This window comes from Entelurus aequoreus, linkage group LG06 (assembly GCF_033978785.1).
Source record: "Entelurus aequoreus isolate RoL-2023_Sb linkage group LG06, RoL_Eaeq_v1.1, whole genome shotgun sequence".
Lineage (NCBI taxonomy): Eukaryota > Metazoa > Chordata > Actinopteri > Syngnathiformes > Syngnathidae > Entelurus > Entelurus aequoreus.
Genome location: NC_084736.1, coordinates 51,676,865 through 51,698,288, shown reverse-complemented (window position 1 = coordinate 51,698,288; position 21,424 = coordinate 51,676,865). Strand labels below are relative to the sequence as shown.

The window sequence follows — 21,424 nt, the reverse complement described above, 5'->3', positions numbered from 1 at the left end:
TGGCGTGCAGGTAAAGACATAGTTTAATTATTACTATAAACTCAAACAAAAGGTACAAACAAAAGGCGCTCACAGCGGAGGTAAAAAACTTGACTAGGACAAAACAAAAGGCGCGCACAATGGCGGAGAACTATGAACATTAAACAAAAACTTACGTGACAAGGAACTGTGAACATGGCATGAATGTATGATGTCGCCAGGACGAACAACAGAAACAGAAAAGCCTATATAGTGACATGATAAGTGAAAACAGGTGCGTGACTAACTGTGAACAGGTGCGTGACATGACTGTGAAAACGTGAGACAGGTGTGTGTGAGTCCAAACGTGGAACAGGTGAAACTAATGAGTAACCATGGAAACAAAACAAAACCAGGAAGTGAAACCAGGAACTAAGGAAGTGTCCAAAAAACAAAACAGCACATGGCCAAACAAAAACATGAACACAGACATGACAGTATGTATACAATATGTAATATTTGGCAAAGTAATATTTGGTTACATGTCCCTTGGCAAGTTTCACTCCAATAAGGCGCTTTTGGTAGCCATCCACAAGCTTCTGGCAAGTTTCTGGTTGGATTTTTGACCACTCCTCTTGACAAAATTGGTGCAGTTCAGCTAAATTTGGTGGTTTTCTGACATGGACTTGTTTCTTCAGCATTGTCCACACGTTTAAGTCAGGACTTTGGGAAGGCCATTCTAAAACTTCCATTCTATCCTGATTTAGCCATTCCTTTACCAGTTTTGACATGTGTTTGGGGTCATTGTCCTGTTGGAACACCCAACTGCGCCCAAGACCCAACCTCCGGGCTGATAATTTTAGGTTGTCCTGAAGAATTTGGAGGTAATCCTCCTTTTTCATTGTCCAATTTACTCTCTGTAAAGCACCAGTTCCATTGGCAGCAAAACAGGCCCAGAGCACAATACTACCACCACCATGCTTTACGATAGGAATGGTGTTCCTGGGATTAAAGGCTTCACCTTTTCTCCTCCAAACATATTGCTGGGTATTGTGGCCAAACTGATCAATTTTTGTTTCATCTGACATCACATAGACAAAGATAAGACCTTCTGGAGGAAAGTTATGTTGTCAGATGAAACAAAAATTGAGCTGTTTGCCCACAATACCCAGCAATATGTTTGGAGGAGAAAAGTGTCTATATTAGCTATAATAACCTAATCCAACCAAATCTTCGTTGACAGAAATGTTGAAATGTAATATTTATTGTGCAGATTTTTACAACATTAGAAACCATTAGTAAATCAGAGGCTGGAAATGACTGGCTTTTAATGGCCAAAGGTATAGATGTGTGTGTCCAAGTTCATCTTTAGCAAGCTAGGTAATGTTTGCTGTGGTCTGGAACAACATGGCACACAAACAACTATCTCAAACGCAGCCAATATTACATACAAATAATGTGTCATGAGACATGCAAATATAAATTAAACACAGAGGATATAAGTGAAGGAAATTAAATGATCTCAAATATACCTACAAATGAGGCATAATGATGCAATATGTACATACAGCTAGCCCAAATAGCATGTTAGCATTGATTAGCTTGCAGTCATGCACTGACCAAATATGCCTGATTAGCCTTTCAACAAGTCAATAACATCAACAAAGCGCACCTTTGTGCATTCACCCACAGAATAAAACTTTTGGTGGACAAAATGAGACAAAGAAGGAGTGGAAGATTCTACATGTAAACAAACTGTTGCGTCACAGTCCACACTATGGTGAGTTCAAGAACCGCCGAAATTAGTAGGACAAAACGATGTTCACCCAATACTCTCATCAGTGACACATGCACCCAAACATATTAAACAGTGGGCTTTCTAACAATTGGGAAGGTTTGCGTCATGTTTGTCCTCAAACAAAAAACATACTGAAAGGAAAAAAATCCATCTTTTTCCATTTTCAATCCTTTTTTAAAACTGCTCCAGGGAGCCACTACGGCGGCACTAAAGAGCCGCGGGTTGCTGACCCCCGGCCTAAGAGTACACTATTGTCCAATACTGAAGTTTTAACTTTCGTAAACATTTCCATAAGTGTCCTACAAATTCCTGTCATGCGTGAGCGTGTCGCACTCATTTATGTGGAAGGTGTCGATCCGGCACACGTCAATGCCAACAATTACCATGTTAGTGGCAGGTTTGCGCTCTCTCCTCCACCTCCTCCTCCTCCCCCTCCTCCTCACGCTTTGCTACTTTGCTTCTCTTTCCAGGTGCTAACCACAGACGACCTCAAGCCTTGTGAACACTGAAAGGACCTCTCAGATGAATGGCTAGCAGGCGCCATTAGCAAAGCTACGAGACGGCGGCTGAAGGAAAATTGAAATAGGTACGTGCAATCACACAGGCACCTAAAAGTGACCGTGCTGCACGGCGGCAGACTTCATAGCTCAAAGGCGCCGGCTCTTGGCGTTTCATACCCCTGTATGGAATGCCATTCATATTCGCCATGTTGCACTCGTGACCAGCGCGTAACAATAAAGTGTATCCGATCTGATGATGCGAGGTCCAGGGCGGGCGAAGGGAACGCTATTAAAGATTCAAAGGTCAGGTGATGTGAAGGCGGCGCCCCAAGTCATCAGACACCAAAGTGTAATGTCCACCCGTCAAGCAGATTAGCCAGCTTGATTTATTTATGAACTGATTTGATAGGCGGCTATTTCCCTTCGTAACTGACTGGCGGCTTAGAGAGCATATCTTACGCTTCACAGGTGAACTTGAAAGGAAGGAAAGACTAGGACGCCGCGCGGGATCAGTTTACACGAGTACACTGCAAAGTGGGGCGCATAGGGGAGGCCTTTTTTAGTCATATCTTGTGATAAGAATGTCAATCTTACAACAATTAACAATTTGATTCATTTTATTCTTGAGGTGACGATTCAGAAACCATTCTCGATTCAAACAGATTCTCACAATATATTATTCGTAGGGCTGATAAACAATTAAAATATTGAATTGCGATTAATCACGGTTTGTTGATTGTTGACTCAAAATTAGTTGCGATTAATCAAAGATAAATGTAATTTTTTTGTCATTATTAAGTGTACTCTGCACAGATCATTTTTAAGTTTTTATTGGACAATTAGTTTGATTTCATCAAATGTTTTTAAACATGCCTTTTTAAACAGCTCAACACAAAAACGACATAAACCTGTCACGGTTTGGTTGCAGCTTGCTGCGAGGTTTGTTCTCCCAGGATGCAAACGGACTATTCCGGACAAGGCGTGCAGGTAAAAACATGATTTAATTCTCAAAACTCAAAAAGGTACAAAAACGGAAAACAAGGCGAAAGCACAAAGCGCTGATCGCACTTGGAGTTAAAGTAAATACTTAGCATAGACTATGGACATAGTGAACTTATGAAACTGTGGCATGAAATAAACATGACTTACGCAGTCCAGGCATGAGACAAACAATGACCCCAGGACGACTGACTGGCAAAGGTAGGCTAAATAATGTCTCTAGATTGGAAACAGGTGCACGTACCGAACACCAGAGGCAGGTGAAAATCATAAGTCGCCATGGTAACTAAAACAAACAAGAGTGCACAAAAACAGGAACTATGGAGTCTAAAACTAACAGAACATAACAAAAACATGATGCGGACCACGGATCATGACAAAACCAGTTTTACTGAGAATTTAAAAAAAAATACCTGGAGTGCATTGTTGTCTAGACATATTTTATATTTTGTAGGAATACATAATTTGTATTTCTGCTGTAGGAGCACTTGCATTCAGAAGAGAGGAGCTATACTTCCATCTTTAGATACCAGTTGCATGCATTAATAACACAAAATGTGGATTGTTACGATCATGATTTGATTGTCAAATATGTTTGGTATGTAATCTGTGATATTACTACCTGAATAAATGTTCCTGATATTCTATCAGAGGTGGGTAGTAATGTGCTACATTTACTCTGTTATGTTTACTTAAGTAAAGTTTTGAAACAATTGTACTTGTCAGAGTAGTTCTAAAAAGTTAAATTTATTCATATCATAATTATTTATAAACTATTGACGAAGGCTAAGAATGAATTTGTCTGTGAGCCTGTTTTCGGCAGGCACTGTCACATGACTCTGTTTTACCAATCCAACAAAAGCTTTAGTGACGTTTGACTCCATTCTACCAATCAAACGGATTCTGGCATTCTACCTGGCTGGAAATAATAAGCTGGTGGTATGATAAAATATCAACCTAAATGTTTAACAAGTGTCAGAATGTTCCTCAAGAAGACACTTTAATTACGTGACATGATGCCAAGACATCCCGGCTGTTTGAGACAACTGGTAAGCAGAAACCTCCTAAAACAGTTGACTAAAAAAGCGATATTTTTTGTATGTCTCTGATGATCTTAATAACCACAGGTGTATTTAAACTCATTAAAAAATTACCAACAACACTAAATAGCAGTGGAAAGTACTTACCGGTATCTGGTATATCCGAAGCTTGAAAGTTACTAGTGCTAGCTTATTATCATGTAGCATTCTCTTATTCTACTCTATTTACACTACCGTTCAAAAGTTTGGGGTCACATTGAAATGTCCTTATCTTTGAAGGAAAAGCACTGTACTTTTCAATGAAGATAACTTTAAACTAGTCTTAACTTTAAAGAAATACACTCTATACATTGCTAATGTAGTAAATGACTATTCTAGCTGCAAATGTCTGGTTTTTGGTGCAATATCTACATAGGTGTATAGAGGCAAGTTTCCAGCAACTATCACTCCAGTGTTCTAATGGTACAATGTGTTTGCTCATTGGCTCAGAAGGCTAATTGATGATTAGAAAACCCTTGTGCAATCATGTTCACACATCTGAAAACAGTTTAGCTCGTTACAGAAGCCACAAAACGGACCTTCCTTTGAGCAGATTGAGTTTCTGGAGCATCACATTTGTGGGGTCAATTAAACACTCAAAAAGGCCAGAAAAAGAGAACTTTCATCTGAAACGCGACAGTCTATTCTTGTTCATAGAAATGAAGGCTATCCCAAACTTTTGAACGGTAGTGTACATTTCCACATACAGTAGCTAACAAATTGAAATGACCACAATTACCCCTAGTGTACGAGAGGCACACTGCATATGGCCAACAGTCACAGTAGAGATAGATCATGGAAACTCGAACTGAAAATAGAAGCAACTGAATTATTTGACATATCAGACTAATTTAGTGCATTTAAATGTACTGATTGTAAAAAGTGACATAATGTCTGACAATGCAGTACAAATCTTCAGTGATTACTTTTAAAACTAGTACAAATAACATTCATATAATGTGCTGTCATCTGTGTCAGTATAAATATTCACATTTCAGCCTACAAGAATTCCACTTCGAACTACAGAAAACATGTTGCAATAACTTGTATATTATTTTTTTGTTTTACAAACGCACGCTCACGTCAACAACAATTGCAGTGTAAGAACCATGAAAACATAGCTACTAAATGAATTAGAAGTTACTCACAAGTTATTCAATACTTGCATAGTTTTTTCACTAAATACGTACTTACTCTTACTCATGTAATTATTTTGATGACTACTTTTTACTTCTACTTGAGTCATATTATTCTAAAGTATCGATACTCTTACTTGAGTACAATTTTTGGGTACTCTACCCACCTCTGTATTCTGTGCATTACATCTCGTACAAGTTAATGACATTCATAACTTTGCATGGCAATGTTTTAACCTTCTGTAATTATCAATAAAGTGTAATATTCAACCTGCGTAACATTCTGTAATTGCGGACGATCAATCAGAACAGGTTATAAAAGAATATACATTTTATTTCAATCTGCCAGAAAATATTTGTTTCGCTAGATATATCACAGATTACATTACAAAACATCTTTGACAAAGCCATGATCGTAATTAGACCGGATGCGACGCGTAGCGCTGTTATTGTGAAGCCGGAAGTGTGTAATTGGCATTAACACTAGAAGTCCCAGCATTTTTCTGTCTACCTAGAAGACCCAGAGAGGGGTCATTTGGCCCGACGCTTTTCCCGAATACACTAATCACTCATTTTGTTATGGTAATGAGGCTGTTAGGGGCAGTTTGTCTAGGTAGACAGAAAAATTATACATGTGGGAAATGCCGAAAGGAGCAATGGCAGTGCCAGGATTGTGAGTGACTGCTCAAATGTATGTCAGTCACGTTTACATGGACATGGTTTTTCATTCTTTGTAAATATGCTTTTTTCTTTGTAAATTTTTTTTTTTAAACTATTTTTGGCACACAAAAATAACAATTGCTTCTGCAACAACCCTCCACACCAAAACTGGGAAAACAGTTGCTTTTTCATTCTTTGTAAATATGTTTTGTTTTGTATTTTTTTTAACAATAAATGTCAGAGTGTTGATCCCTTCATTCTGTTGATCCTTGCAAAAACACACACAACCTACCTCAGAACTAAAGCTTGAGCTGTAAGGTCCCCTCCCCCACACAGGCTCAAGTGGCCCCCTGCCGTGTGCCACTAACAGCCATATTTTCATAACAAAAGGAGTGTCCACAGGGGGGACTAGGGGTCAAATGACCCTCTTGTGTGTTTTCTAGGTAAAAATGTCAATTGACCCTTCTCTGGGACTTCGCGTGTTAAAAGAGGTGTCTTGACATGTTTTGACGATGTTAAAGTCTCAGATAAAAGTGACTCCAGACTTCCTGTCTACCGGCTTTTTTTCTGTATAGTATAACCCATTTACCATTTACCATTAATAGACAAATACTAAAATTACGGCAAAAACCAAACCGTACGAAAAGATGGACTTACAATAACAAGGGTAGCACTGTATATGCCTTTGTTTGTTCCGTTGGTAAAAATATTGCACTAAACTAAAATATGTCATCTGAGGTTGCCATGGCAATAACAATGGAGATGCTACCGTCATTATTACAAATCAGAGTAACCAAGCTGTTACTTCTAAGTAAGATTACCACATATAATTGCTTTAATCTGTCACATTGTATGAGCTTTGGCTGATTAAAAACTGAACAAGGAGTGCTGATGTGATGGCGTAACACTCGAACCATCCAAAATTGTCCCGTTTGACAGCCATATTATATTAGAATAATAGAGCCAGATTATTACAAGGCCTATCTGGGATTCATCTCGGTACGTAAAGCCATTGTGATGCCTGTCTGCCTCTTATCTGAAGTGGCAAACTTGCTGCTTTAATTGTTATCTTCACACCAGTAGAGTGGATGTTTTGAAATCATTCGGGTGGATGGATAAGGGCCTGGTAATTCCCCATGCTTACTGTCTGTGTCAGGCCTTATCATCTGCAGATAGGAGGCTTCTTGCACTGTGATTGGCGCCATACGGGAGGGGGGGAAGCTTTCTTTGGGCGGGGGTGTCGGGACCACCAGAGAGAGGGAAAGACAAGTTGTTTCAGCAACGTTATCACAATAGACGAAATATGGTAAGACAAAAGCCATGTTTCTATAGGAACAATCAAGACTGCAGGTACTCCCAAGGACAAATATTTTAAACGTCAAGGTTTGCTCTTTGTACCCGTTCATGCAAGGGTGTCCAACTCATTATTATTTTAAATTACGCATGCAGGAAGTGATGGGCAAGCTACTTGGATAATGTAGTAGGCTAAGCTACAAGTTACTATCGATTAAATGTAGCTAAGATACAGAGGAAGCTATCCCGTTAAAAGTAGCTTGCTATATCAAAGCTACATTTAACGGCATTTATATCTATGGGTCCACACGTATATATCAATGTTTATGTAACTGAGAGTGTACAAATGGACCCAATAACTATCTGTAATTTAGCTGGGGACACCCTACAACTACCTCTAGGGGTCCCCCCACCCCACTGTATGTAGGTATTTAGTTTGCCTTTTCTTTGGCCCACCCCTATAATGTTTTTTGTTTTCTATACCCAAAGTTTAAAAAAAACAGGATCTATCTATAGCTTGACAAAAAATTAACAATGGCTTGTGTGTTGTTTGGGAACATTTAATAATGGTTATGTGCAGTAAAACTTTTTTATGAACTCCTATTCCCTCGTCATCATGTGACATGAGTGCGTGGCTGTTATGATTTTGCTTACTAGTTTCGCTGACCCGCCTTATCTTGCCTCTGATTTGCGAGTCCGTAATATTTTGGCCCAATCTTAGCCAAATGTGACTCATCATACAAACACCAACCATACATCATGGATTTTCTCCTTATGTATGGATGTTCTCATTCATCCAGGTCATTGAATTTTCTCCATATTTTTATATTTTTTGGCCTGAATTTGCAGTCTGTTTTCTCTCTTTGTAGCTTGTAGCTTTGATGTAAGTTACCTCGCTACATGGGAAACAATACTCGTTAAAAAATTAGCTAAGCTGCCGCCAAGCTACTGGAAAATGTAGTTCAACTATGTAGCTTAACTACATGTAGCTTGTTACTGCCCATCATTGCATGCTGGTAATAAACAGTGATTAATTGTGATTTATCAAATTTCAAGTGTGATGCATCTGATCATTTGACAGCACTAATATAAAAGTATAATCATTTTTAATAAATCCTTATATTCATCATCATCAATTAGTAAAATATTTTTATTATTTTGTATAATCATATTTTTTGTACAATTTGATGGATAACTTGCTTTTATGTAATACCGTATATAAAAGTAAATGTGGCATGATTAGATAATATCTATATTTAAAGTATATGCATGTTTTTCTGTCAGAATGCAATTACTGAAAACAAATTATTTTATTGACACACATTTTTTCCAGGCTTTCGCGGGCCACATTAAATGATGCGCCGGGCTAGATCTGGCCCCTGGGCCTTGAGTTTGACACAGGTGCCCTAACGATACAATATTGTACTGCAAGTAAACCTGGATCCAGATAGTTTATAACCAACTTTTTTTATTCCCCACACCCCTAGAAAACGTTCTTAACTATGTTTAAGCATACTTAAAACTTTTCTTGCACTTGTTTTTTTTTTCATACAAACAATCAAGCCAGTCAAACAAGTTTTTTTGTAAAACATACACATTTTTTATGGACGTTCCTTCGGCCTTTTCTAGGAACTGAAATTGGAAAAAAAAATAAGTTGCTGAACCACTGTTCTAGCTTAAAACATGCCTTTCACCTGGATAGTAGAAGGTTGTGGCCATAAACCGAGAAGTTGGTCAACTTTGACTTTCAATTTATACCCGGAAACGGCGAGACAGACACAAAATGACGCTAGTTTGCACCCACCTTTTATTTAACCATTCCAGAGATTTATGATTAGTACTTCACTTAAATGAGAATATATGAACATCCAATCAGTCGTCATCCCAGTGAGAGTAGACATTGTACAGTAAGTGCCTGATTTACAAAAAGTTTGCATGTACTAAACCTGATAGCACACGCAAAGCTGGTCCACTGAATGCTTGCGTTGTAGATTGCGTCTGTTAAGAATAAGGATTGCAATCCATTTTGCGTCTCTGTCTTCATTATAATGCAAAATATATGCTGATCATCAGAACAGACACAATACTGGAAAGAGAAAATGCAAATATAATATGTTTAGCACGCGCAGTGTGATTTATCAACCCTCGTCACCGTCTTTCGGGCACTATTTTGCATTTTATTTAGCACGTGTCAGAAATGAAAAAATAGCAGACATATAATTTATTCAGCAACATCATTTTTTAAAATGTTATAGCTGTTGGATTACTTAAATGGTTGATTAAAAAAATGCGATTTATGCGTTTCTTCGGTGTCTTACAGTATTTTTTAATGATTTGTTTGTTTATTTCAAGCATTTTGGTGTCCTTTAGTATTTCGTAATTTATTTAATATAGAATACATGATTGAAATATTTATTGTATGAAAAAAAAATCTCAAAAGGATGTGTTTTTTGCGTCCTGAGCGGAGTAAATGTAGCCTCTCTCTAATGAGCGCACCTTTGCTGATTAAAAAAATATATGTATATTGTAAATGAGCTGCAGGACTGCTTCTAAAATGTCCATAAAAAGTGGTGGATGTCTCCTGCATGTTTGAAAACACAGCAAAATGCCACAAGTAGGAGCATGGTAACATGAATGTGCAGTAAATGAGTGTCTCTGGGGTGATGCCCCGTATAGTACACGTAAAATCCTCATGCACCATTTTTCAATTGCTCACGCAGTCTTAGTAAATCACACGCAACACGCCCACTCATTGTACATGCTTTTTTAATATTTTTGGGTCACGTTTTGGATTTTAGTAAATCAGGACCTGAGTGTTTGTTTTATTATGTTTGTTGTCTCTCATGAAGTCTGCATGAGTGGTAGTCAGTGTTGTTGTTGAAGGAAACTGCGAATGTTTGTAAAATGAATGTGCCACAGTATGCTTAAAATGAGCAAAATATGCAAATATTACATGCGATTATAAAATGTGCCGGTTACTACATTATATATATACTTACAGCATGTACTGTATATAACACCTTTTTTTTTAAGAGTGCCTTGTTGCTTGTATTCCAACAAGTGATTTCTTCCCGGAAGTGAATACCAGTGGTGCAGTGGCGTGCGGTGAGGTTAATGTCTGGTGAGGCACTGCATCATCACAGTCAGATTTACAAACATATGAACCCTAAATAGTATCTTATTCACCATGTGATTGGCAGCAGTTAACGGGTTATGTTTAAAAGCTAATACCAGCATTCTTTACACAACTGTAGCACACAAAAAAGCACATTTAATAAAAAAAACATTATTATTGTCTTACCTTTCTTGCTGGACAGCCTTTGCGTGTGTACCACGCCATTTGAAAAGAACGGGTCTTCTGTCCCGAAGTCAAAAGCAAACCTTTTAGCTCTGGCGTTGGTATACCTTTAATTTTTACCTCATGCTTCGATTGAAAGTCCAGTTTAGAAAACTGTTTTATTTTACATATGTAATCCTCCATGTTTTTAATAAAAGTCCAGGCTAGAGGAAATAAACAATCGTTTGCAAACTTTTTTTTTTTTTTTTTCTTCTTCTGCGGCCGAGGAATGATCTCTGGGATCACTACCGCCCTCTACCACCAGGAGGCCGGATTACTGCGAGCCTCAACCAGTACGTCTTTTGCAGCAGATTTATGAATGCTCAGCACAAGAAATACGTTACACACATACAGTTGTTGACAAAATACACTGTATATTATATACCTCAGCTAACTAAACTATGCCATAGTTTAGTTAGCTGATATAATTCATATAGCAATACAGTCTCACTGCACAGCAGCTCAGCAGTTAGCCGAGTCATTGTGCACAATCCATGTTGAGGCACAAATCAGTGACGTGCGTCATCTGGCTGCTGATCACCGCACCGTCTCTTCTCAGTATTTGAACGGCAAATGTGAAAATAAAAATAAAAATAATCTAAAACTGGTGAAGTTAAATGGAAAATAACTTTAGTATAATCACTGGATACATATAACAATTTAATTATTATTTTTTTCTTTTTACATTTTTTTTCTTTCCATGACGGCAGGTGAGACCCCGCCTCCCCTGCCTCTAGTGACGGCACGCCACTGCAGTGGTGGTCAACCAAGTTTAGATGGCTGTTGTACAGCAAGCGACGCGCACAAATTTGAGTACAAAAGGGGATTAATTATTCCTGCAAGAAGCAGATACGAGCAAAAATCCAACTATGCAATGGAATAGATCCCTGTACTTTATCAAAAAAAGAGTTGTCGAGGGACGGCGTGGCGCAGTTGAGAGAGTGGCCGTGCCAGCAACCTGAGGGTCCTTGGTTCGGTTCCCAGCTTCTACCAACCTAGTACCATCCGTTGTGTCCTTGAGCAAGACACTTCACCCTTTCTCCTGATGGGTCGTGGTTAGTGCCTTGCATGGCAGCTCCCACCATCAGTGTGTGAATGGGTGAATCTGGAAATAGTGTCAAAGTGTTTTGAGTACCTTGAAGGTAGAAAAGTGCTATACAAGTACAAACCCTGTTTCCATCTGAGTTGGGAAATTGAGTTAGTTGTAAATATAAACGGAATACAATGATTTGCAAATCCTTTTCAACCCATATTAAATTGAATATGCTACAAAGACAACATATTTGATGTTCAAACTGATAAACATTTATTTTTTTGCAAATAATCATTAACTTTAGAATTTGATGCCAGCAACACGTGACAAAGAAGTTGGGAAAGGTGGCAATAAATACTGATAAAGTTGAGGAATGCTCATCAAACACTTATTTGGAACATCCCACAGGTGAACAGGCAAATTGGGAACAGGTGGGTGCCATGATTGGGTATAAAAGTAGATTCCATGAAATGCTCAGTAATTCACAAACAAGGATGGGGCGAGGGTCACCACTTTGTTAACAAATGCGTGAGCAAATTGTTGAACAGTTTAAGAAAAACCTTTCTCAACCAGCTATTGCAAGGAATTTAGGGATTTCACCATCTACGCTCCGTAATATCATCAAAGGGTTCAGAGAATCTGGAGAAATCACTACACGTAAGCAGCTAAGCCCGTGACCTTCGATCCCTCAGGCTGTACTGAATCAACAAGCGACATCAGTGTGTAAAGGATATCACCACATGGGCTCAGGAACACTTCAGAAACCCACTGTCAGTAACTACAGTTGGTCGCTACATCTGTAAGTGCAAGTTAAAACTCTCCTATGCAAGGCAAAAACCGTTTATCAACAACACCCAGAAACGCCGTCGGCTTCGCTAGGCCTGAGCTCATCTAAAATGGACTGATACAAAGTGGAAAAGTGTTTTGTGGTCTGACGAGTCCACATTTCAAATTGTTTTTGGAAACTGTGGGCGTCGTGTCCTCCGGACCAAAGAGGAAAAGAACCATCCGGATTGTTATAGGCGCAAAGTTGAAAAGCCAGCATCTGTGATGGTATGGGGGTGTATTAGTGCCCAAGACATGGGTAACTTACACATATGTGAAGGCGCCATTAATGCCGAAAGGTACATACAGGTTTTGGAGCAACATATGTTGCCATCCAAGCAACGTTACCATGAACGCCCCTGCTTATTTCAGCAAGACAATTCCAAGCCATGTGTTACATCAACGTGGCTTCATAGTAAAAGAGTGCGGGTACTAGACTGGCCTGCCTGTAGTCCAGACCTGTCTCCCATTGAAAATGTGTGGCACATTATGAAGCCTAAAATACCACAACGGAGACCTCCTGACTGTTGAACAACTTAAGCTGTACATCAAGCAAGAATGGGAAATAATTCAACCTGAGGGTCCCTGGTTCAATTCCCAGCTTCTACCAACCTAGTTGGTTGGTAGAAGTGTTGTGTCCTTGAGCAAGACACTTCACCCGCCGTCAGTGTGTGAATGGGTGAATGTGGAAATAGTGTCAAAGTGCTTTGAGTACCTTGAAGGTAGAAAAGCGCTATACAAGTACAATTCATTTACCATTTGTCGAGTGACAAAGTTTGTCGGTGGAGTTTCCAGACATATCAACTATCTTGTGCTCTAAACCAGTGGTCCCCAACCTTTTTGTAACTGCGGACCGGTCAACGCTTGAAAATTGGGGTGGGGGGTGTCATAAAAAAATACAGTCATGAGTGCTTACGGACTGTATCCCTGCAGACTGTATTGAGCTGTATTGATATATAATGTAGGAACCAGAAATATTAATAACAGAAAGAAACAACCCTTTTGTGCGAATGAGTGTAAATGGGGGAGGGAGTTTTTTTGGTTTGGTGCACTAATTGTAAGTGTATCTTGTGTTTTTAATGTTGATTTAATAAAAAAAAAACATTGTATTATTTTTTTTTATTTCTTGTGTGGCCCGGTACCAATCGATCCACGGACCGGTACCGGGCCGCGGCCCGGTGTTCGGGGACCACTGCTCTAAACGACGAAAACATGGAAAAACATGGAGGTCTACAACTTCTTTGTGTGTGGCTAGGTCAAGGACGTTGGCATCAAGACTCTGCCGGATAATAATGCATCGTTTTTGCTCGGGTAAGGTTGCATTTCATGATTTAACTTTGCGTCAACCGCCATGTTTGTTGTTGATGTTGCTCGCACCGTTTACGAGTAGCTTGTTTTCCCCCGTCTTTATCAAAATATAACTATAGATGTAAACATTGTGTATGTGCTGAAAGCTTCATTTACCATTTACTATTGCTGCCTTTTGATTAATTGATTGATTGAAACTTGTATTAGTAGATTGCACAGTGAAGTACATATTCCGTACAATTGACCACTAAATGGTAACACGTTTTTCAACTTGTTTAAGTCGGGGTCCACTTAAATTGATTCATGATACAGATATATACTATCAAATAAACCTGTATACTAACATCTTAATACAGTCATCACACAAGATAATCATCAGAGTATATACATTGAATTATTTACATTATTTACAATCCGGGGTGTGGGATATGGGGGGGGGGGGGGGTAGGTTTGGTTGGTATCAACACTTCAGTCATCAACAATCAGCATCAACAATTGCATCATCAGATAAATGGACATTGAAACAGTGTAGGACTGACTTGGTAGGATATGTACAGCATAAAAACTTAACTGTTTTAGGTTTTGCTGACATCCGATTTATTTTATTTGGACTCGTACACTTGTAGCAAAGATGTGTCTTAAGAAATACAAATAATACCAAGATAATGATTAAATAGGAAACACTAAATGTTAAAAGTATACCAAACAAACCTCTAACGGCGTGATCACTCATGCATTGTTGGGCTGTGCTACCATGTACTGGAGTACAAGGTAGCTTTTCTCGTCGTCTTTCATTACATCTTGCACTCTTCCGCCCTTTTCGTTTACCTCTCGAGGCACTCTGAACACACTTAATGGGCGGAACATGAGCCCATCTTGACGTCATTTTAAATCCAAACAATAGGCGGAATAGCGCGATCCCCATTGGCTCCATTGTTAGCAGACTTTACAAGTTAGTATGCATTAAAACAGGGGTGTCAAACTCATTTTAAGGGGCCAAGAAGAAGAAGAAGAAGAAGAAGAAGAAGACTCTAAAGGAATACAAAGAAGAAGAAGAAGAAGAAGAAGAAGCAGAAGAAGAAGAAGAAGAAGAAGAAGAAGACTCTAAAGGAATACAAAGAAGAAGAAGAAGAAGAAGAAGAAGAAGAAGATGACTATAAAGGAATACAAAAAAGAAAAAGAAGAAGAGGACTCTCAAGGAATACAAAGAAGAAGAAGAAGAAGAAGAGAACTCTAAAGGAATACGAAGAAGAAAAAGAAGAAGAAGGAGAAGGAGAAGAAGAAGCGCAGGAAGAAGCGCAAGAAGAAGCACAAGAAGAAGCGCAAGAAGAAGCGCAAGAAGAAGAACAGGAAGAAGAAGACGAAGACTAAAGGAATACAAAGAAGAAGAAAAAGAAGAAGAACAATAAGAGGACTCTAGAGGAATACAAAGAAGAAGACGAAGAAGAAGACGAAGAAGAAGAACAAGAAGAAGAATAAGAAGACGAAGACGAAGAAGAAGGACAAGAAGAAGAAGAAGAAGAAGAAGAAGAAGAAGAAGAAGACTATAGGAATACAAAGAAGAAGAAAAAGAAGAAGAAGAAGAGGACTCTAGAGGAATACAAAGAAGAAGAAGAAGAAGAAGAAGAAGAAGAAGAAGAAGAAGGACAAGAAGAAGAAAAAGAAGAAGAAGAAGAAGAAGAAGAAGAAGAAGAAGAAGAAGAAGAAGAAGAAGAAGAAGAAGAAGGACAAGAAGAAGAAAAAGAAGAAGAAGAAGAAGAAGAAGAAGGACAAGAAGAAGAAGAAGAATACTACAGGAATACAAAGAAGAAGAAGAAGAAGAAGAAGAAGAAGAAGAAGAAGAAGAAGAAGAAGAAGAAGAAGAAGAAGAAGAAGAAGAAGAAGACGGAGACAAAGAAAAAGGACAAGAAGAAGAGGAAGAAGAAGAAGAAGAAGAAGAAGAAGAAGAAGAAGAAGAAGACTATTGGAATACAAATAAGAAGAAAAAGAAGAAGAAGAAGAGGACTCTAAAGGAATACAAAGAAGAAGAAGAAGAAGAGGACTCTAAAGGAATACAAAGAAGAAGAAAAAGAAGAAGAAGAAGAAGAAGAAGAAGAAGAAGAAGAAGAAGAAGAAGAAGAAGAAGAAGAAGAAGAAGAAGAAGAAGAAGAAGAAGAAGAAGAAGAAAACTCTAAAGGAATACAAAGAAGAAGAAAAAGAATAAGGAGAAGATGACTCTAAAGGAATACGAAGAAGAAGAAGAAGAGTAGGACTTTAAAGGAATACAAAGAAGAAGAAGAAGAAGAAGAAAAAGAAGAAGAAGAAGAAGAAGAAGAAGAAGAAGAAGAAGAAGAAGAAGAAGAAGAAGAAGAAGAAGAAGAACAATAAGACGTCACGCGCAAACAAATAAATAAATAAAAAGAGGAAGGAGAAGAGTTTGTGGAAATATTTTGTCAGGATATGTGGCAAAGCAGATCTTCACTAGCTATACCGGCACCGCTCCACCGTACCGACACCTCTGCCGAGCGCACGCTTCTGAGCGATTAGAGAGAGAGAGAGAGAGAGAGAGAGAGAGAGAGAGAGAGAGAGAGAGAGAGAGAGAGAGAGAGAGAGAGAGAGCTAGTAGTCCTCCATGACATAGTGGAGACTCCCAGCGTGTACTGTAGATGACTTTTTCCCCTCCCAGCGGCGTCCTCTGCTAAATTGCGCTCCTGGATTTTAAGTGCGTGTCGGCCCGAGTCCCGTCCTCGCCAAGCCAGTCCGGACCGGACCCCACCAAGCACCGGCGGACCTGCTCGCTGCGCGCCTTCCACAACAGCCGGGTTCATTCCTTCTTTTATCAAGTAAGTAAGAAGTGCGCTGGCGTTAATGCTTTGGACAAGTTTGGACTTGTTATATTTTGTTGTGTTTTTTTCATTCATTAATAACGTGTTCGACATGTCGTGGGTGAATGAAGCTCCTCTGTAATAAGTGTCGCGACCCCACTCCACTTATGCTGACAATTGGCCCCATAAAAGGACTTTTTAAACGGCTGTTTATGGCTCTATTAAGGGAGTTCTGCTCCTGTTTGCACATTAACACATCTTAACACGTGCTAATGTAGGCTTACTTTTAAAAAAATACAAAAATAATACAAAAAAAGTTTGTTCCACTAAACAAAAAAAAGCAGGCAGCTTGGGTTTGCATATGGGAATTTAAAAGTCATCAAAATAATTTTATGTAATTATTAAATTGAGATAAGCACAGTTATTGTGTTGTTGTCGGACCATTTTAAACACAGATTAAATTATGTTTAATAACAACTTCTCCAGAAATGTAGCTTTTTATATAATAAATAAAGGCATCACCAAAATGTATAATGGCACTGTGAATCTGTGTTTATTGTGTCCCTGGCAGGCTGCATTATTATTCTAATTGTGCCACTATGCACACTTGAACCTGTTGCAGGACCTTCATTAACCCGTCTCATCTGTTACCCACTTGCAACCCCAGAAACTAAATATGTATGTAAAAACATAAAGTCGGGCCTTTGGACGGGAACTCTGACTCTGTTTGGTTCCTTTGTGCAGCCGGCACGGCAGAGGGTTCGAACATAACGCCGTCGCAAAACTGCATCGATTTTGTATGCACGTTATGATTTTTTAACAACAAATACCATTTTAATGCAGATTCTCTATTCAACTTGTGAGAGGGGGAACAATTCAAGTAAAAATGACAACTTTCAAAGCCATTTTTATTGTGCAATGTCCTATTATTCTGTACTTTACCGCAATTCAATTGAATTCCAGAGGGGCAATTTAGAAATTGGACAATGTTTTAGTGCATAAGACAAAATGTGGGTCCCACTGCTGTGGCCACGGTCAATGAAGTTGTCCTGTCTGGCCTGTTGCTCTCTTGGGAGTTATAGCGTTAGGTTAATCCGCTCAGAGGAAGATGAGTGTTCGCATGTGGACGCACGATTACACACTGTGGACTGTGTCAGCCCAGCACTGTAATCTGCAAGAACCCCCCTGTGCATGCATATAGACAAAAAAATAAAAAAGGATGCTCTGTCCCCTATTAACACCGTTTTTTGTTACCCCCCTCTTAACCCCTTCCCTTTTTGACATTTTAGGGGCACTGATTCACAAAACCAACAATGACGACACACACTTGTCAGAGTCGGATTAGAGGGTCACGTGTGGCCCTGATTGGCCGAGGGCATTGAGCCGATTGTCAGGGCACTTTGCTGTACACTAGGGGCTCAGTGAGGCTTTACTTAAAGGAAGGACTGTGTGTGTGTGTGTGTGTGTGTGTGTGTGTGTGTGTGTGTGTGTGTGTGTGTGTGTGTGTGTGTGTGTGCGTGCGTGTGTGTGCACTTGTGTACCTATATCTAACAGGGGTTATGGCGTTGTGACACATCTACCAAGAGGGGACCACTGGAATCTATTAGGTCCCCATGGACATGCTTTAAAATGTGTTAAAATCATGTCAAAAACCATGTGGTATTTTTTTTTTCTAACTTTAGCCAAGAGTGTAAGACGAAAGATGGACGTATGTGTGTGTGATCGGTGTGCGCATGAATGCCAATATTTTTCATTCTCAACATAAATGTCCGCGCAAAGTGGGGACTCACCCCAGAGTGTGTATGGTTCCTTTTTTTTTGAAATATCGCACAGGAAAACCACAAAGACATGTAATCCAGCAGAGAGAGAAAAAAGCCCATTTCAGAATTCACTCCTTATGGAAAACATTTTTGCTTCATAGAAACATTACAGGCGCTCATGTTTAAGCAAATAATTTATCAGGCCCCCCCCCTTTTGCTGTGCTTTAAAGTTTTTTTCATGTTGTTTTAAATATTATTTTTATTTTTATTTTTTTAACCATGTTGGCATGGTGCGAGATATCAAAGTACAGTAAGTTGACATATTTGGCTGCAAAGAAAAAAGGTGATACAGGAGTCATCACATCATAATACATAGAAAGAGCTGATAATAGGTGTGATACAGTAACGCTCATTTTTTGCTCCTCAAGGCCTCTCAAGACTTGTGTTAATGCATGAAACATATAATTAATTTCACTCTTATCATATAACCTCTTACTTTATAAACTTTTTAAAAAAGACCACACTTTACAGGGAATGCGTATATTTAAATATGTCCTTTTTTTTTTGCATCTCTCTCTAGTAATTAGCGCTGATGCTCAGCAGTGTTTGCGTTACTGTGTGTTGTAACTGTGTGTCGGGGGGGCTGTTCACTGGGGTGTTAAAGATCACAGCGGAATAGATGCAGCCTTTGATGTTTAATTGTATTGTAAAACACACTTTAGAATATTTTCTCCATAAAGTCAGTTTATTTTCCCTTTTTTGGCTGCGCCCCGCTTTGTGTTCGCTGCCTTTCTTTGTTTGCCTGTCTGTCTCTGTGTGTGTTTGTATCGTGTCTGATTGTTTATGCTTTTGTTTTCTTGTTGTGTATTCACAATGATTTCTTTCTTCTTTTTTTTTCTTTCTTTCACATCTTGGGGAAAAAAAAAATAAAACAAATAAAAAGGAATTGAAATGTATTTTTTAGTTTCAGGCTTCAGTGCTTTGAAATCAAACAAAAAGAAAGCCGGCGCGGTATAGTGATGTTGTAATGGACATAGCGATCCAGTCGGACAGGATGTCCTGCCTCCTCCTTCCTGTTTCCTGTTTCCTGCCTGGCCTGTCGGTCACGATGGCGGTGGCGGCTGTGGCGGCAGCAGCCGGCTGGGTGGTCTTGCAAGCAAGCAGCCGTGTGCTGACCACACAATGGTAACGTCAGCTGTAGCCCACCTATAAAGAGACACCCGAAACACCTCGCCATGCTCCCTGGAATATTTGGACAGGGAGCGAGCGAGGGAGTTGTTGCAGACTTGCAGGGGTTGGGGAGTACAGACGGAGCTTTGCATGATAAGACAAAGAGAAACATTTAGAGTAGTGCCACGTTTGTACTTTTTCCGTCTAAATACTGAACTGTGCGGTCTTGACGTGCGCATGTCAATGTAAAAAAAAAGGAGGTAACACGTTTTTAAACTAATTAACTTCCTCGCAACTCTCTCAAACACTTCGACTGCCATCCTGAGAGCGAGTGAGAAACCCTATGGACTACCACATCTGTTTGGAAAAAAAAGTTAACTCATTTACAGTATTAGGAGGAGGCCTGTCTTTGAATATTACGTTACGTTGAAAAAAAGTTCATTTTAAATTCACGGTCAATTACTGGCCTATAATTGCATTACTTTCAAGGTAACATTTACAGTAATTTGACTGAAATATTGCTACAGTAATTTACTGTAACTTCAGAGTTGCGATTCTACACTTTATTCCAAAAAAGTTATTACTAATTGATTTTAAAGTTAATTAGTGTACTGTAAATGTTTTTGACAGGGCTGCCAAAGCACTCTAACTTGTGCGATTATTTACGACACGTTATGGCAATTATTATGTTCATATGAAGATTAATCACACATTTTATTTGGAACGTACCTGCTCCTGCGAGTGCTGAGACTCCGACTGGTAGACTTCACTCCAAAATAGACCCAGATGGTACTTTCGATATAACTGTTTTGAGCAAATAACTGACATGCATTCAATATGTTTCTGTATGATGGATTTGTGTCAAAATGTTTTTGTTTTTTTAAGTAATTGTCTGCGATTAATCATGATTAATCAAAATGCAAGCCGATTTAAAAATGTAATCTTTTGACCAAACTAATGTTTGTGTACTTATCCACGATAAATACCAATAATTTTGTAAAATACTATTTATTGTAATCAAGTCAAAGTAGTGTGCTCAATGGAAAAAAAATATATGTCCTGACTGGTCTGTCGATAAAACTGTTGGCAAGTTTTGAGCAAATAAATGACGCGCATTCAAGTAAAAAAAAATCCTGCATGACATTGTGACAATAAAATTGCATTTGTGTCCAAATATTAAAGTTTTCTTTAAATGAATTTTAATCATGCATGCAAGTAATTTTCTGCAATTAATTGCATTTAATTTATATGCAAAAGTGTGATTAATGTAATTTAGATATTCAGTCTTTTGACAGCACTAACTTTTGTATACTTCTTCACAATTAAATAGCGAATATTTGGTAAAATACTAAATATTGCAATCAAGTTAAGGTAAACTAGTGTCCTCAATGGCAAAAATACACGCTGACTGTACTTAAGATAAAACTTTTAGCAAGTTTTAAGCAATTAAATTAGGTACATTCAGGTAAAAGCTGTATGACATTCTGACAATAACAGTGCATTTGTGTCAAAATGGGGTCTTTTTAAAAATGATTTTTCTGTGATTAATCACGATTAATCAAAATGCAAGTGTGATTAATCTCATTTAAAATATTAATATGTTGACGACACTTATTTTTGTATACTTCTTCACAACTAAATAACGATAATTTGGTAAAATAGTATTTATTACAATCAAGTCAAAGTAAACTTGTGTGCAATGGCAAAAAAATGCCCCCTGACTGGACTTTAGATATAACTTTTTGCAAGTTTTGAGCAAACAAA

The 21,424-nt window shown here is 38.6% G+C and overlaps 1 protein-coding gene across 10 annotated transcripts in view; it reads left to right on the top strand.

Annotated features, from left to right (window-relative positions):
• The window catches only part of mef2cb (myocyte enhancer factor 2cb), a 187,059-nt gene that overhangs the window by 21,932 nt on the left and 143,703 nt on the right, over positions 1 to 21,424 (top strand). For 9 of the 10 annotated variants that reach the window (XM_062050958.1, XM_062050954.1, XM_062050959.1 and 6 more), the window contains exon 1: positions 16,526 to 16,748. The gene's annotated coding sequence lies outside the window, so the exon portion shown is untranslated. Of the gene's footprint in view, positions 1 to 2,226; positions 2,343 to 16,525; positions 16,749 to 21,424 lie in introns of those variants that run through there. The other variant, XM_062050949.1, reaches the window with a different exon arrangement.